The sequence below is a fragment of the Pristis pectinata genome, chromosome 19 (assembly GCF_009764475.1).
Source record: "Pristis pectinata isolate sPriPec2 chromosome 19, sPriPec2.1.pri, whole genome shotgun sequence".
In the NCBI taxonomy this organism is placed as follows: Eukaryota; Metazoa; Chordata; class Chondrichthyes; order Rhinopristiformes; family Pristidae; genus Pristis; species Pristis pectinata.
The window spans coordinates 19,700,773-19,717,845 of NC_067423.1; the positions used below are offsets into that span (position 1 = coordinate 19,700,773).

The 17,073-nt window shown below is 37.0% G+C and overlaps 1 protein-coding gene across 6 annotated transcripts in view; it reads left to right on the forward strand.

Moving 5' to 3' along the window:
• The window catches only part of srpk2 (SRSF protein kinase 2), a 141,936-nt gene that overhangs the window by 46,793 nt on the left and 78,070 nt on the right, over window positions 1–17,073 (forward strand). The gene's annotated exons all lie outside the window — the stretch shown is intronic.

Genomic DNA, 17,073 nt, shown 5'->3' on the forward strand with positions numbered 1-17,073 from the left:
ATGTTTCATACATGCAGGTGAAGTTAATTGACTTGAAATGTTTATGAAACCATGCATTGTTATTACTACCAAGCCAAATCAATATTAATTGAAAGAACTAACGGAAGTAGGTTGGGAAAAGTCAATGCAATTTTACTCAGTTAAAGGCTTTTAAATGGTTGAATTTACCATCTTGCATCAGTAATTTTAAGGAATTAGAGTTATTGAGAAAAGTAAAATGATAAAGTAGACATTTGCTTTTCAGTCAGCCATGACTACTAGTTACACATTTTTGATGGAGCTACATTCAAGATATCTGAATGTATTAAACAATATTAAATGCAAGTGCACAACTTTACAAGATTGCAGGGAAGAAAGCCCACAGACTGAGTATCAGACAACCACTCATCTGTGACAAAACTAGTGCATTCTTTGCATTTGGAGAGTACTGTAGCAAAACGTTGTTTTGAAATGTAATTAAAGGTTTGGTAATGGAGAATGTAATATTATTTACTTGCTGAAAAGTTTCACTTTGACTTTGTGATTAGCAGGGTTATGTACAGTAAAGGTGGCTGATTTCTCAAACTTACCAACCACCCCTGTATTGTAAAGAAAAACGATTTTTAGAGGTTTACTTCCAGTTAACCTATATATGGCCTTGAGTTGCCTTGTTGGTGCTAGAATATGCAGTGCATTTTCTTGATTTGCTACTCTGTCTCTTTGAAAATTGCAATATTAAGTTAATAGGTCTCCATAACGGTCTTTTCCTCTTTGGATTCAAAGTATAAATTTTCAAAAAGACAGAAGTATTTCACTACATTTCTATTTATGAAAACATTTTATTGATGGTATTTCTCTCTTGGCATTGCTCAAAATGAGTTTATAATGGTTCATAGCAATGATGGTGATACAAACAGAATATTACAAGGAAACCGTTACACAAATTAAGTTGGACTCTTATAGTAAGTGCATGCTTTATAAGAAAACCTAATGCTGCATAGGTATGCTCACATCTACATAAACCATTAAGATCCATACGGCAACTTCCATAGTTTGGAATAAAAACATACAAGACTCAGATTCTTTTGTTCTGTAGTAACTCATGCTTTAAATCTTTTCCCCCCACTTCAGGTGATTTATTAACTGTATTTGAGTGGCAACTTCAACATTTGCATTTAGGTGCTATCATAATGCTTTGGAAAACTCGTATTGGTCTGAAGTTCATGCATATTTATAACAAACTCAATTTTAATTCCAAATTCCCATGCCTTTCTCCAGGAGGTACTGAATCAAACTGTGAAAATGTTCTACAGGGTTATCAGGCTGTATTGTTTGTAATCTCCTTCAAAATACCTATCTCTTTCCCATCTTCACTTAACTTCATATGTGGCTTCCAGCAGTCAGGAGTCAGAATTGTAAGTGGGTTCTTTTCTTTCCCTTTGCAGTGCCTCCTTCATGCGGGTAAGTTGCGCAGATTGAAATGTCATCTTCCCTTTATTGGCCATGATCATGTTCAAGTAGCTTTTATGACAATAATGTGCATGTATTTTGATAAAGTAGATGATGCCCATTAGTTCCTTAGTCTACTGTCTAGAATTGAAAATATTTTCATCAAGCAGTTACAGTATGCTGAGTGACCAAAGGACTGTATGCTTATAAATTGCTTGCATTGCTGACAGTTAAACGTTGGTTCTTGACAGACAGAAAATAGTGTAGATCAGTTCACTGAAGGAATAGAATATAAATTGGAAGGGTTAAGTTGATGTGGTTGAATGTGTCAGTCACCTTGCGTTTTGTGTAGAGTTCCGGTCAAAAAATTGATAATTGCTAAACTTGAATGAATGTTAAGAAGATATATCGGTGTCAGTTCTGCAGAATTTACTTAGGAGGATAATTTAAAGAAGTTAAACCTACAGTCAGAAAGATGAGACTTCAAAGAGACTGGATTGAGGTTTTTAAAATTATAAAAGGATTTAACAAAGTTGAAATTTAAAAAAAATGGAAATATTGGAAACATCAGGTCAGACAGAATCTGTGGAAAGAGAAGCTGTTTATGTTTCGGATCAGGGATCCTTTCTCAGAACCGTGAAAGAGAAAACAAGTTTGTTTTAAGTTGCAGACAAGGCAGTGGATAGGACAAGGGGAATATCTGATAGGTTGAGGTGAGGGATAAATTGTAGATATTATCTGATCGATGGATTAATCAGGGCAGTTGGAGAAACCTCACCTTACACGCTGACTATTTGGTTTGCTAGTGTGCTGTGTTAAGCCAGAATCATCTGAAATACTTGGAGCCTTCACATGGCAAGAAGTTAACTGTCAGACCACGTTTAGATTCAAAAATGCTTGCAAAAGAGATGAATATTCAAAATTAACCATGACAGCTCGGAAGGGTGAAAGAACCAAATGGTGGCAGACAATTTGTGAGGCTACATCTACTCAATGATGCATTAAAAAGAAGCAGTGCTCTATGAAGAATCCATCCCCTCTAAAACATGCAGTTGAAATTTAGATTTGGAGAAACTGTAAGAAGATTTCATCATCATGCCTACAGCTTTTTGAGTATAAATGATGCAACTTATAAAACCAATATTAGAGCAGAAATTCCATTGTCTGCAGGAACAGATGAAGGCACTGATATGTATGAACTTAGATTTGGATTTAAGTGGACTGGTAACCACATCAGTAGGTCTGCTGGTGACACCTGTGAAGAGAGGTGTTTATAGATTGCCAGATGCTACTACATCCTTGATTTAAGCTGTTGGGAAAGAAATCCTATTGTGGAAATCGAATTTTGAGCTTTGGAGTGCTCTAGGATGTGCTTGCCACAAAACATTTTGGCTTGTAGTTTTCAGTTGGTTATATTTTGAATGCAATTCACATAATAAAGTGGATTTCAGAAGCAATTTGTCACTTGTGATCCCTACTACATATGCACATTTGGCACAAGCAACCCAGAATGAATTTCTACCCTTATGCACTCTGAAGGCCATGACATGAAAAGGTAAAACCACATGTTTTGGAAGTTCACTTTGGCAGAACTAAGGGTGCCTGGAAACATTCTGATATTGTTCTTCAATCTGATGCCAGAAGTCTGTGTGGCCTGTGAATGAGCAGCTTATTACTATTTGAGGTGATTCGAGCTTAAAGTCAATAAACCAGATCAATAAAATTAAGATGAATTTGCTCAGTTTAATTTTATTTTAAAGCAGATCTGTTGGGCAATATTTTATATTGCTGGGTTAGTGAACTGATGATCTCTAATAGAAAGCAGTAATTAAATGATTTTGAGGTATGCCATTTATCCTAACTTGCCTATAAATAGCAAAATAAGATTCTTTGAAACTTAATAATTTTGACTTCAACTGACCTATTTTTAAAGTTGTTAATGTAGACTTGAAAGTGGTCTGTTACTATTTTAATCATCACAGAGATATTTTGGCACTAAGATAAAAATTGGGAGGATTGCCTTAGTTACTAATGAAAAGCTCATGTATTTCCACATATATCACCTCTCATTTTATCTTGGCAAGCACAACAATATTCACCAAACAACAAATGAGATGAATGAACATTTAAAAAGGCATTGCCTTCTGTGTAAACCATTACTTCAGCTGCATACATTTTAAAATGGATTCGTGCTTCAAAAGCATTTTTTCTAATTTAATTTTTGCTATTATTTGTACTGTGTTGAAACATTTCATATTTCTGAAAGCAAAAAAGTGCAGTTGCTAGAAATCTGAAATAAAATGAGAATTTATTATAAATACTCAGATCAAGCAATATCTGTGGGGAGACTTAATATTTTAGGTCATTGACCTCATATCAGAACTTTGAGAAAGCACATTCCATTTCCTTCTATTTCTGAGGAAGTCATCAACCTGAAATGTTCACTTTGTTTCTCTATTCATTGGCACTACTTTACCTGCTGGATATTTACAACACTTTCTGTTCTTATTTCAGATTTCTGGGTTTTTCTACAGAACCATAAGACTTCTAAAAGATTACTTTGGAAGTTGGTACTTGGGAACGTGGTGCACTGATCTTGGACTTTTCTGTTTGAGTGTATTTTGTTTAATGAGGCTGAATTCAGGGAGTGAGAGGAACCTTTAAAGCTAACTCATGCAAAGAAGAATCCTGCATGTAAAAAGAATAAAAATAAGCATTGTATCTTTGTTTGATTTTTTGACGTCATATGTGTGCTGTCTTGTTCATTGAGGGCCTTCCCAATTTAGGGGAAATTTTTAGGTAGTCTGTGTTAGGATATCCTTAATTGTTATCATGAGTGGTATTTTTAAAATTCCATAGACAGAGACTTGTAGTCAGGTTCTCTGAATCCTTTCTTAATGTAATATAATGTGAAGCAAACTTCATTTGGAAAAGCTAAGGAAATTAGTTTAACAGCATTTTATTTATAAACACATTGTAAATATATGTCTTGTAGGAATATTACAGTCTCCCCTCACAATAGTGGACTTAATGCACTGAAAATTAATCTTATAACTGATAAAATTTACTAATCTGCAATCTTTCAAGTTCCTTGTGCAAGTTAATCATAAAACATTAGGTATCTTTTCAAGAAATTTTCTGTCTTCACTCAGCTCCTAAGCTAGATATTTGTCATGAATTTAGAATCCTGTTTCTAAATTTGGTTTGTGTGCAGGATGTTTCAAGGGAGTTGTCACACTCCTCCATTAGAACAAGATAAGAGTACCCAAAGATTTGATGAAAACTGTGTTGATCTTTTAACTGGTTCTAGTTATTTTTGTCATTAGTTGATATTACACATGCTGTTGTTTGTGTGGGTGAGATGCTTGCTGGGAGTTAAAATTTGTTCCTTTGCAACTGCAAAATATAAACTGTTTTGTGATAATTTGTCTTGAGTATTAGCCAGAAAATTTACAATTAATGGTGAAGGCACTTAGGTTGGAAAGCATTTTATTAATCTCTTAAGCCAGTTTGTGAAAAATTTTCAGTTGAAAATGGTCTTTAAATAATGCTTTTATTTTGTCCCGAAGGAAGGCACTTGAGAGGACAAGAACAGGCTATTTGAGGGATTTTGCTGTTAAACTCACAATTTGCAGCTAGTATGTCAGTCTTAGACCATGGTGAGTGACCATCTATTCAAGGTGTCAAACACATGAAAACCAATAGGTAGAGTTTCTCCAGGCATTGATATATAAATAATTTCAGCGAGATATGAAAGTATTTGTGAAAAGAGGGCAGGTGAGAAGAAAGCAATCATGGAAATAATGGAAAAAGGATTTATGACGGCAGAGAAATCAACATTTTTACAAAAGGTGACTATTCAGCCCATTGCATCCATGCCAGTCAAACCCCACCAGCCAGCACTAGAACTGCATGTCACAGTTCTTCAAGTACACATCCAAGTAATTTTTACATGTGAAGAGGTTTTCTGCATCTAACACCTTTTCAGGCAGTATTTCTAGACCCATACTGTGCCCTTTTCCATAACTAAGCTAAATCTAACTAAATTAGGTTTACTACCTAAAATGTGCTCTCCTACTGATGCTCTGTTTATCTGTCCTGTTTTTGATTCCCTAAAATTAAATCCAGAATTGCTTCCAGAATCACTACCACCCACCCCACATCTTTGAGCTGCCACATACTTAAGTCATATATTGTATTTTAGATTTTTTTTTCTACCTTCTGCACCTTTCACACTGATTGCACTTGAGTTAATATTTGGGTAATTAAAATTCCACATTATTTCTGAACTATTGATTTTGTACTTGACAAAGTTGCCAACAAATTTGCACTTTTATCCAGCTTGGACTGTTTGGAAGATGATAGTGCACTCCTTGTTGTGTGATTGTCCTTTTTGGTTCTTTAGTTCAAAGCAGATAACCTCATTTCATAACTTATTCCACATCCTTTTTTACAGCTGTAATTATTTCTCAACTGTTATTATCACTTTTTCTCTATCTTGTTTGTAAATCTTGTAAGCCATGTTTTAGTAATAATTAAAATATCATTGTTCTATGTATCTGTCTCTGCCTTTGACTCATCTGCTTTATTCATTGTGCTGCTTGCAATGAGGTACATTCCATTAAACACAGCCAGGCTCCTTTTTCTATTTTCCTTTTGTTTGTTCTGCCCTTCAGGCTCTCACTAATTTTTTTTGTCTTCCATTTCCAGCAGTCCTTTGCTTACGAATCTATGCTGAACATCACTTGCTTCTGCTTAGCTGGATTAAGCCCTCCCCAACAGAAGCAGCAAATGTTCCTGCAGGGTCACTGGTACCAGCTGTACTGCGGTACAGATCATCTTGTAGAGATCCTGCCCTCCCCTGAACTGGTCCCAATGTCCCAAAAATTTGAAGCTCTTCCTTGTGCACCATCTCTTCCAATAAGTATTCAGCTTCACAATTCTCCTATTCATGTTGTCACTGGTGTATGGCATCAGAATTAACTTTTTGAGGTACTGCTTAATCTCTTTTCTAACTCCTTAATATCTGGCTGTAGGGTAAAAACCCTTTTTCTACCGATATTGTTGTTACTGAGGGAAACAAAGGACTGCAGATGCTGGAATCTAGATGAAAGACACTATGGTGCTGGAGGAGCTCAGCAGGCCAGGCAGCATCCGTGGAGAAAAGCAGGTGGTCAACATTTTGGGTCAGGACCCTTCTTCAGATTGAAGATATGAAAAGGGGAAGCCCAATATATAGGAGGGAAAAGCAGAGCAGTGCTGGGTGGACAAAAGAGGGGAGGCGGGGTTGGCACTCCTTCCTTTCTTCGGGAGCTTCTGAGTCCCTCTCTCACTGCTCCACCTCTGTGATCCCCTCTGCTCTCCGGCTCCTCGACCATGTGCTCACTCTTCCAGCATCTGCAGTCTTTTGTTTCTCCAGTATTATGGCTCCACTGCGAAGTCTCTTCAAGGATGCCCACTTTGAAGAAGTTTTCTTCCTCTCTCGGGAGCTTTGTGAGTCCCTCTTTCATTGCTCCCCCTCTGTGATCTCCTCTGCTCTCCAGCTTCTTGACCATGTGCTCACTCATCTCTTACCTGCATCTACCTATCACCATCCTGTACCCACCCCGCCTCCTCTCTTTTGTCCACTTATCACTGCTCTGTTTTTCCCTCCTATACATTGGGCTTCCCCTTTTCCTATCTTCAGTCCTGAAGAAGGGTCCTGACCCGAAACGTTGACCGCCTGCTTTTTTCCACGGACGCTGCCTGGCCTGCTGAGTTCCTGCAGCATTATAGTGTTTTTCATCATTGTTGTTACTGATTATGGATTGCGACCTGTTCTGTTTACCTTTTCCCACAAGAATGTTCTGTGGCTGCTCAGCGATATCCTTGGCCCTGCAGCAGGGAAGCAACATCACTCCTAGAATCATATCTGCAACTGCATAAAGACTTGTCTGCTTCTCTAAATATAAAATCCCATATAAATGTCACTCTTTTAACTTTTCTCCTATCTGCTGTATAACTAAACCACCCACAGTGCTATGATCTTTTGCTCTGTCTGTGCATTCCAGAGGAAATGTTTCCTCCCTTCAATACTGACAACTGAATACTGGTTAAAGTAAGATGCTCTCAAAAGTTGTCTGGTCTCCTGAACAACTTTGTCTTTCTTGCAGTCACCTAGCATCGGTTGGTCAACACAGTAGATAATGTGAAATTGGTTCACATTTACTTGTCCAATAAGTTTAAAAATATTGTTTGTATGACTTCACTTTTATAACTGTAAAAGTGTTCCCTTCACCTTCAATGGTTCTGTGATGAATTTCTGTCCCTCGAGATCTACCTCTTCAATTACTAGGTAGTCACCCTTTCTCTCCAAGTTTTGATGCATAATTTCCACCCCTGCTTTCATCGCTCCATGTTTGAGCTTTTACCCTGAGTCTTGCATCTAATTGCCTAGAGCACCTATTGAAGGCACAAAAAGCTATGCATGCATGTCAACTTGCTTTAATTTGTACCTGTTACAGTGTAGGTACCTTCTTGCTTTCAGGCATGTTCACCTCCTTTGCAGATTCTAGGGGGTTGTTTCTTCCATCCATTATCTTGCACTGAGTGATTGCATCATTCAAGAAGCATGCCCTTAGCTTCCATATTTAAACAAGTTGAACTTGAACTACTGAGTTCTACTCTTGTCTATATTTATTCAAAAGCTATTGTAATACTCTGCAGCTACCAAACCAAACTCAAAATTTAGTGCCAAAATTTATCCATCTTAACATTATCACATCTTGTTATTGGTACCAACCTGTTTTCAGTCAACTGCCTTGATTGTCATCTTTGAGTAAAGTCATGCATACTACCCTTTCTCAGCAGCTGATTTGTAACAAAGACCACTTACTTCTACGTTTCCAGTGTTGCTTGGTCGGTCTGTCTGCCTGTCTATCTCCCTTTAGCACTAATTATGAGTTATCATCTTCATCTTGAGGGTTGATCACCAAGACACTCTTCACTTGTACCCTCCTCATTGGCCCTCTGTGTAATCCTTTGACATACTCTATGCTTGTATCATTACTTTATTGTCAAATTCTACTCATTGAATTGCAAATTAAATTTAAGATTCTTACTCTTGCTGCCCTATGCATTTCTTGTCATACTGATCCTCCATTGTATTAAATATCTCAACCAGACCTTGTTATCAGTGAATATAACTCAAACCTACCAAGTGGTTGTAAAGGAGTAGGATTATATATCAACAGTTTTACTATGGTCCAGTTTTGAGTTTAACTTTTTTGCCACTATGGTTTCCCTGATGGAAATCAGAAATAATGCTCTGTCATATTAGCTGAATGGTCTTAAGACATCAGAACTTTAAGCAATGTAAGACTTGGTTGCTTTTCAATTGCAGCCAATTTAAGATAATATCTTGGTTGAATTTAGGATGGCATTGTTTTTGCACTGAATTAATTAACTTTTTTAATTAGGAAAAAGTTCTTTTTAAAGGCATTTTAAAATAGACAAGCTTTATCTTGTTAAATGCTTTGGTTAAACAAGTTATGATGGTATGAGGCATTGCCAGTGCAGGTGAGAACTTGTAAAGGTTGTTTCCTTGCATATATAAAGGATATAACTTAAACACTATGTTTCCATTCTCATTTTGTGGTATGAGATATTGCATATATTTTAGACAAGGTTTAATCTTTTTGATGCAATTAGTTTCTAAGTGCTGACCCAGTGGTGCAGGACACAACTTTATAAATTCTCCTGTATGATTTTTCTGCTAAATTCTCATGTCTGGTTTTTGCCCATTTGTAAAGAGAAATGCCAGGCTTGGGTGTGGCTCTAGTCCTGATTGAGTCAGTATATAAGCACTCATGCGCACTATTTGGTAGTTAAATTACAGATACTTAATGCCTAAATGAAATATTTAAAAAAAATGTTAAAATATCATAGGTATTTTCAATTCCACCTTTATCCTTCATTAAATTCTTATGATCGTTTGTTAGCAGTAACTATTTGCTCACTTGTATTTACTAAAGTGGGCCAAATGATGTGCTTTACTTCAGAACTGTAACACCATAAATCTTTATCTTTTCTACAACAGCCATCTTGTGGCGTCCTTTTCATCAGCGTCTGCACCTTCAGGTGTTTCACATGTTTCCATTAATCCAGTTCCATGCCTTTGAAACCCTGACTATGTTTTTAGTCACATGCATCACATTTTTTTTTTACTTAGGTTTGAAAGTTCTCATCTCTGGAGATGAGTTATTTGGTGTTTCTGCTTGCAGCCATGAGAAGGACAACATTTTATAGTCACTTTGCCATAAATTTAAACCTAGGTGAAAGGAATGTGGTGTAACTAACTAACTAACTAACTGCACATTACAGCATGATGGTAAATGAACTTGGTTGTATTCATAGTAATAGTCCCTATTAGTTATATACTACTTTTAACAATATATGTAGCCATTTTGTTTCAGTTTGTTTCAATTTTGTTTCATTTCTGTTTCAGTGTAGATGGTGCATGACCCCTTGCTAAATTATTTTCTAAAATAAATGAAGAAAATACTTAAGGAATGGTATATATGAATAAAATACAACATTCAAAGTAACAATCTGAGAAGATTTTCTGTTCAAGCTTGGCCTGTCTGATCTGATGCAAAACCTTTATTAAAACTTATCCTCAATTTCTTTTGCACATTCAATCTTTTAGAAGCGACGAAAGAAATGGAAAAACAACTTCAGGGAAGTTTAGTGAAGGAAAACTCGGGGGGGGGGGGGGGGGGGGGGATCATCCATATTTCTGAAAGCCTCAGAATTTTTTTTAATACCACTGCTCTAACAATCTGTTTGCATACAGCTAGCAACTTGATTACAAATGATTTTAAACTTGTGTTCTGTAATTTTCTAATTCAAGCCTATTTCCATTTTTAAACATAGGCACCATATGTGCCTTTCTTGTGCCCCAGAAACCAATCCAGATCTTGGTGAGTGCATAAACCATCAAGCCTGTTACTTGTAGACTGGTTAATCTAAGTTTGAGATGATGGGAATAACTGAACTCTGAGATGGCATCTGTGACTTTGGTTTGTGATTTGTGGTTGTGAGATCAAGGGAGGAGAGCAATGAACATGGAAAGATGTAAGGTGAGTTGTGGATGGAAGCCAAAGTCACGAAAATGAAGTGTTATCCATTGCAACAGAATGAGAAGCAAAGAAACAGTGAAAGGAAAAACGGCATGAACATGAAAAAATATCCAAGTTCAAATGGTTCAAATCAGCTCATGTAGAAAATGGCCTCTGGAATCTGGGGAGCATGACAGAGGGGGGTGGAGTTTAGAAAGTGAGTATTGCATTTTATATTCATTGCCTAAATTAAATGTGAATAAGCAGTTGGAAAGATACTTGGTTTGTTGGCCTTTATTACAGAGGTGTAGGAATAAAATGATGAGTACGTCTTGCTGAGATTATCCAGAAATGTGGGCATTAAATTTCTAGAATTCTCTGCCCCGGAGGGTGGTGAAGGCCAGATCATTAGATATATTTAAGGTGGAGATAAATATTTGAAAGATGAAGGAATTGAGGGTTATAGGGAACTGACACACAAGAGGCCAGCTTAGATCGGCCATGATCACATTGAATGACAAGGTGCACTTGATGACCTGGTGGCCTAACTCCTATTTCTTTATGTTCTTGTCTACTGTACTGCTTGGGTCTCCTTGTATAACAAGATCTTAGTGACAGTAAAACTGGTTCCTGAGGTGAAAAGCAATATAGATAGGTTAAGTACATGGGCAGAGATCTGACAAATGGATTATAATGTGGGAAAGTGTGAAATTCTCTGCTTTGGCAGGAAAAGTTTTAAAAAATACAGTATATATATCAAAAGGGTGGGAGACTGGTCCCTGTGCATGATTCACAGAAGGCTTGCAATCAGGAAAGCTTACAGAATATTGTTATTGCAAGTGAACTTGAATACTAATATAGGGAGGTTTTTCTTCAGTTGTATGGCTTATGGGTGAGACCACAGCTGCAATACTATATACTGTACAGTTTTGAGCTTATTGAATGAAAGACATAAACCTTTTGGGAAAGTTTAATGGACTGATATCTGGAACGGGCAAGTTACCTTCTGAGGAAAGGTTGGACAAGCTAGGCTTGTATCTGTTAGAGTTTAGAAAAGTGAAAGGGAATTTGATTGAAACACAAGATCCAGAGGGTTCTTGATAAGGTGGACGTGAAGAGCATGTTCCTTGCAGAAAATCTAGAAATTTGGGATCATTGTTTTAAAATAAAGATTTGCCCAAGTAAGACGGGTGGTTCAATATCTTTCCTCTCAGGGTCACGAGTGTTTGGAATTCTTTTTCTCAAAGGGCAGTGGAAGCACTTTGAATATTTTTAAGACAGAGGTGGAGGGATTTTTGATCAACAAGGGGATGAAAAGTTATCAAGGAGGGGCAGAAATCTGCAGCTGAAACTGCAGTCAGATCAGGCATGATCTTATTGAAAGGTGGAGGCTGGAGGGAAAAGAGGCCTACTCCTCTTCTTAATTTGAATGTTGTAGCTTGAAAGCCCATAGGGCTACTCCTGTTTCATCTTGTTAAGTTGTTGGCAAAAATGATTCCAATTTTGGTTCATTTTATTTATGCTGTCAGTGGTGTGTTGCCTCTGTTTGATAAGTGTATCTTTCTGTAGCAATTTGAGGGTGCACATCCTACATTTAGAGGTGGATGTCTTTAGTTAAGGTAGGAGATCATCTACCTTGTGGGAAAGGAATGTTACATTTCTTGTGATTTATCTAAATTATGAGTCAACATGTATGGCATACTTTGTATATCTCCTTTTTCTTCAGTGTAAGTAAAGGGTGAATGAAATATAAAGTTTGTACTTGATTGCTCATTTTAGTCGTTCAAGTAATTCAAGGAAAATGGAAAATTCTCTTGATCTCCTGCCCAAGAATGTTTCCAAAAGTTGTGGAGGTGCTGCATGCTGCATTGGTAAACATTTTTCATCCTTTTTGTTTTCCCCTCTCGTTAAATTGATGACAATATGAATAACATTCATGTGGGCTTGAATTTTCTGGAAGTATTCCTTTTAATGAAAATAATTTATCATAGTAGAACCTTCAATGATTTTCAGTGCAAAATCTTGGTATCCTCTTTATCATTTAATTTTGACCCATTGTATTCTATCAAAATCTGTTAGAATAGTTGCCATGCAGTTTGTGAAATGTTGCCTTGTAAACTTTAACATTTGAAGACAAAATCCTTTGTGATTTTCTACCTTTGTGCAAATTGCCCTAGGTCCGACAAAGGCTTCCATCCACTGGGCTTCAATTGTGGTTTGTGGGTGGGGGGGCGGTGGTGTGAAATATTAGGCAGTTAAGTATTTGCTTGCAGTTTATGCTTCAATAATTTTTGTGCATATATGATGTTTATTGGTTCATGATAACCTGTAGGCATTGCATAGCATCTTTTATGGTATTTCTGTATTCATGGTTTGGAATTTAATTATTGTTATTTGCTTTGATGAGTTACTGTATTTTCTGCATGTATTATTGTTCTGTATGCATAGGGTCACTCCTGATGTAGTTAGACTTGATCTGGAATGCACTGGCAGACCTCAAATTTTTTTGTTCTGTACATTTGTTGCATTGTATTTTTTAAAAATATGCAGCCTTTGGTCAGATTTCATTTCAACAGATGCAAGAGACTGCAGAGACCCATCGTTCCCCTCCTTACCTGGTTCCACCTATCACCTGCCAGCCCCTGCCTCATTCCTCCTCCTCACCTCTTTTACTGGCTGTCTCTCCTCTACACTCTCAGTCCTGATGCAAGGTCTCGACCTGAAAGGGATAGTTGCATCGAGGCAAAAGGGAAGTAGACCCAAAACTTTGACTATCCCTTTGTCTGCACAGATCTGCCTGACCTGCTGAGTTCCTCTGGCAGATTGTATTTTGTTCCAAGTCTCCTTCACCTTCAAATTGACAATGGAGAGGGTGTGGTGATGCAGACTATTTAATGGAATTATTGGTTTCGCAAAAAACAATATTTCTTGAAACCATTGTATCTTTACCTGTAAGTTTGTACGTTTCCTACAAAAATGTCTATTCACATGTATTTTACCATTTCATTGTATACTTTGATTGTACACTATCAGGGGAATGGTTCCATGCACGCAAGTTCTTTGGCATAGCGGTCCTTACATCGGGGTAGTTAGGGTTAGAAGAGTTTCTTGGAGTAGGTGAAGAAATCCAGCATACCAATTAAAGCATTTTCATTAATAATTCTTAACAAGCTAACTCCTGTGCTGGGAGGCAGTTAACATGTGAGCCTTGAAGGACGGAGTTTGACAGCTTGATATTTTTTCTAGTTATGGGTTGAAATTAACATGTGCTCTTTTTGTTTCACCATGTTTGTTGTGAGAAGGATTGGATTTCACTGCAGAGTGTGTTTGTATCTTTTTGCAAATCAGTACAGCAGACATGGATATGTGGCCAGAATAAGTCTAGGCAAGTGTTTTTATGCAGAGTAGGCTCTGTGGAACTGGTGTGATATCTGTGTTAGATGATGCTTCATATATTATACTGCATTATAATATGACTGCATATTTTGCAACATTCTTTCATCCTCGTGCTGACAAAGCCTCATTCTATGGATGATACATTGGGTAGAGGTAAAAAAGAAGTCCAGGAATATTTACAGATTTGATACTCTGATGGAAAGGTCAAAATGGGCTGATTAGTGTGCATTAATTTTTTTTTTTGGAAATTCAGACTGTCTTTGACCGACAATTTTGAAGAGATCTTATTCACCACTCTCAGGTGAGTGCTGGATGAGCTGAATGACAGATGTCAGCATGTCTTTCATTCTCTTTGTTACTGAATCCATATGTAACCCAACCTGAGTTGGATTCCTGGCATTCCTCATTAATTAAAATGGTAATTCCCAACCTGGAAATGAAGAAGGAAAAAGTAAATCCAGTTATTTGTATTTTACTTAAATGAGTTTCAATATGACATGAATAGTTATTTTTTTATTTTATTTAAAGCATTTTTAATGGTGTGAGAATTTTTAAAATGAGCGATATACAAAGATAACATATTTTGATGGGTGGTGAGCCTATGGCCTGACTACACCCCAACATATATTTCCTGGAAATGGGGGTGGTCAGCTCTTTCAGCCCTTTACATCCAGACCACGTGGGTGCAGGGGCAGTGGGTTAATCCATTTTGGCATGTTATTTTTATGAGTATAGAGACCATTTAAAAATAATATGCACAGAACTAAGAAACAAGATATCAAGCTTCTAGACTTTTTAATAAACGGATGGATAAAAGTTGTTGACAATATTCAACTTGCTTTTTCAGGAAGCATTTAATAAAATTTTACAACACTGGAAAAGCATAAGGCTCAGAAATGGTGTTAATTTCATTAGTTCAAGCTTCTTTAGCTGTAGACCAGCATCTGAGATCTTATGGATTATTTTATTATTTGGAAATAGCTTATTGTATTTGTCCATGGACCTAGCTGCAATGCATGTGTTCCTGTATGAGATCGAAATGGACATTTCTTCCATTTATGATCATTTGTGCCCTTGTGCTTGTATTGCACTAGAATGTACAAGTACTGTATATCATACTCAGAAATTTGTAGCTCTTGTCAATGTAGTTTCTTTTTCTCATCCTTGACATTTTGAGCTGGTCTTTCTCCAGTGAGTCAGTGAAGTGATGATGGCTAATTAGTATTTTGAATAAAGACTCATTTCAACAAAATAAAAGGCATAATAGATAAATTGCAGAGTATATTCTATCTTATTCCTCTTAAAGCATATATAATATTAAGAAAGTGGTTACAGACATGGCCTACTGTTAATTTAAGTCTTCGTACCAATTGTGCTGGTAAAAGTAGCAGCTATTTTGAAGTTAAATTATCTTATAAAATGTCTTTCAAGGAATGTTCCAGGATGAACACATGGTTGCAGAGCTTTTTACAGCAGTGACAACAGACTGAGGAAGTGGAAATTTGAATCAAAAAAGACCAATTTTTTTTTTCATTTTGAAGCTAACTGTACATAATTATTTTAAAATAAATCAATTAGGAACATCTGGGGAGCACATATGTAGTTAAATCTGACAACCTGCAAGCTTACTGTCCAAGATGTAGTGCTATTGTTTAAGCTACGTGTAGGTGGCATCTCACATTGGCTTTAAGAAGATGAAAGACTATCTTCTTTCCTTCTGTTTATTTTTCCTTTTGTACCTGTTTTTTCATTGAATCCAGTTTTCTAGTTTAGAATTTTTGGCTTGGGTCCTGCACTGCTTTTAAGTAATGCCTCACTGCCCAGTTTATGCAGGTCCTAGGTACCTTCAGGAGGCCACTTGATCATTTGAATCTTGCTGAAGAAGGCCATTTTACCACTGCTTGGATCTTTGGTTTATTGAGGCTCACCTGAGTATTGAAACATTGCAGATTAAATGCGATGATGGGAAGAGTTGCACAGCTGTTATGTTACTGGGCTGGTGATCCTAGACCAATGATCCGGAGATGTGTTCAAATTATGCATGTCAGCTAGCTAATTTATATAAAAGTTTCAGAAATGGAAAATGCAAGATTATTCTAGAACCTTTTTAGTTCATCTGGCCTACATATGATATCAAACCCTCAGTAAAGTAGTTGATTCTTAAATAGTGTTTTGAAATAGTCCCCTGAAATGGGTATGTCAAAACAAAGCAATAGACCCAGACACTGGATTTAGGCTGCAAGCACTGTCAGTCCTGACGAGTCATTCTTATCTATATCTTGGGTACTTCTGGCTAAACAGGGAGTATTATCTTAAGGCTAGTCAAACAATATTCTATTTTAGTCATATTCATGGAATCGCACTTATGTCCGTGGTTCGTGCATCATGATCTCTGGGTGGGATCATCTCCCTCAGAAAACAGAGCAATGAGATCTGGCTTATCTTCTACCTGACTGCCATTTTCCTACAGTTTCCCCAAATCCCTTGACTCTCTTAATTTCCAGAAATCTATGGATTTCTACTTGGGACAAAATCTATGAGTGAGACACCACACACCCTTGGGGTAAAGAATTCTAAAGATTCACCACCTTCTGAGTGAAGAAATTTTTCCTCATTCAAGTCCTCAATACTCTACTCATTCTGAGACTGTGGTCCCTCCTTCTAGATTCCTCAATCAGGAGAAATACCCTCCCTAAATCCAGCCTTCTAGCTTTGTAAGAATGTTGTAAGTGTCAATTAGATCTCTCATTCTTCTAAACTCCAGAGAATACAGGCTCAGTTTCCCAATCTGCACTGTTCCCTGGAATGAACCTTTGTTGCACACCTTGGTAAATACATCCTTTCTTGGGTAAATGAATGACTGAGCTGTACATAATACTCCATGTGTAGCCTCACGGTAACATCTAAAAACCTTGGTTACTTAAAATTGGGAAAAAATAGCAGGGGCTGCCCTATTGCATAAAATCTCTAAAATTCTGATACGGTGCTTTATTCTTGCTGCTTTCATAAAATGGCATCTGCCAGACAAATGCTCCAGACAATCATTCATGAACCTGCATTATCGACAACACAGATTGCTGAGGAAAAAATGAAGTAGATTCATCCCTCATTATTTTTCTCACCATCCCCTACAGATCAAGTCTGAAAGCTG